This window comes from Colobus angolensis, unplaced genomic scaffold (genome assembly GCF_000951035.1).
Source record: "Colobus angolensis palliatus isolate OR3802 unplaced genomic scaffold, Cang.pa_1.0 Scaffold62, whole genome shotgun sequence".
NCBI lineage: Eukaryota > Metazoa > Chordata > Mammalia > Primates > Cercopithecidae > Colobus > Colobus angolensis.
Window position 1 is genome coordinate 2,172,541 of NW_012119821.1, and position 2,074 is coordinate 2,174,614.

Consider the following 2,074-nt stretch of genomic DNA (forward strand, 5'->3'; position numbering starts at 1 on the left):
TGAAACCCCGTCTCTACTAACAAATACAAAAGACTAGCCAGGCGAGGTGGCAGGTGCCTGTAGTCCCAGCTACTCGGGAGGCTGAGGCAGGAGAATGGCGTAAACCTGGGAGGCGGAGTTTGCAGTGAGCTGAGATCCGGCCACTGCACTCCAGCCGGGGCGACAGAGCGAGACTCCGTCTCAAAAAAAAAAAAAAGAAAGAAAAGAAAAGCTCCTAAAGAGGCATGAGGAAGATGAGGTAAGCTTATCCTGTTTACTTCAGAAAAGTAAACTGAGATTAGCCAATAATGAAGATAGGGAAATAGATTTTTACCTAGTTAAAGGAAGACTGTTCTAGCAAATGTCACAGTGGTTTTGCAGGCCAGGTCTGGAAAGGGTACCTCTCACTTCTACTTTCATTCCACCGGAAAAGGCTTTGTTACATGACCAAACCTGCCTGCAAGGGAGGCTGAGCAACATAGCAAGACTCACTTACTTTGGAAGAGGAGGAAGGCAGGTTTGTGCATAGACTGTTTCCTCTCAGCTCTGTAGCATTTCCCCTTGCTTGTGGCTATTTTCCAAGGTCATTGGGCATCTTGGAGTACAGATGACCACACTAACAAAGAACTGAGGGTTCTCAGAGAAGAGAATCTGAATATAACGCAAGATTTTATGGATGCTATGAAGGAGGAGATGAATAACTACTGGGATGCCAGACAGATGTTTCAGAGGCTCCAGAGCGAGAAGTAGCATGTCACTATAGATATAATCCCTTAAAGAAAGAAAAACCAACTTCCAGACTCAATCCTTGACACTCCAAAACCCCTAAACCTGAAGTTGTGCTTACATTTGTACTTTTCCTAAGTTCTTCATCAAAAATAGAGAAGACAATGGGTTAAAAATCTATTTCAGCTACTTGCCAGTGAAAAATAGCATCATGCAGCCAGCCGATGGTTATTTTTGGAAAATCCGCTCTCCTCTAAAGATGAAAACCAAATCAGATGGTTTTTCCTCTTGATCAGTTTGAAAGTGCAGAAGTCTGGGAGGTATGTCACAGTAATAGACTCTAATGTAGAACTGCATTAAAAATTCACAATTTAATAAGAAGTAGAATTTGTCTCAGGAAGATTTGTACATTCTTTATCAAAGTGGTCAATCTAGCCTCTTCTCTGCTCCTCAAAGACCAAAACCCTGACACACAAGGGCTTTTACTTGTTTCTCACTATATATTTTCTCGTTCTCTCAAAATTATTGGAGGAGCATCAAGGCAGTCATACTTTTTCTGACCATGAATAATAATAGCCTCCCTTTTCCTAGGATGCTCCACACAACCAAGGACATGTCTTTTCCTTCACTGCACCTAGAGCAGGAACTTCTTGTCTTCATCACTTATTCAGTCCTGACTGATGAGAATATCCTGTTTGCAGGAAAAGAGCCTCAGGTCTGAGAACAGCCTAAGTTGGGGCAGTGGTCAACTATTAAAAAAATTATGCTTTCTCCACAAAATGGAAAATTATATGAAAAAAACCATACTTTCAAACAATTGTTGACATTAAAAATAACTATTAATAGGTGCATTTATAAAATTTCCAGTCATAAAAGTACTGAACTTTTGCTTTCTAATTTAAGGTGGAAAATGATAAATGTAGCATTCCTTCATCAGTCATGCAGAACACTCATAGTCTTCAGTTTAAACATACCATGCTTTTGACTGTCCTTCAAAAGAAAGCAAGGCTGTGTTCCTGGAGCACAGCTTCCTACTACCCAGTGGTCATTTGTTCTGTGAAGGTGGGAATTAACTATGCTCCTGCTAATTTTTTGTCAATATAATTGTAACATAGTGGGGAAAACACCCAACGCATATATAGTGCTAACCAAGTAGATTGATGATTTTACACAAGAAGAATTGTACCTGGCTTTATCAATAGCATTTTTACTCTATCCTTTATTTGCCTATATTTATTTTCACATGACCAAGTTCTAACCATAAGTTTTGCTCATGTGAAAATCTGGGAAAAATTGAAGGAAGGATCAAAACTATATTTGAAATATAAAGAATAAGAGCTCCAGTATTGCATCGTTTCTCAGTATCCAT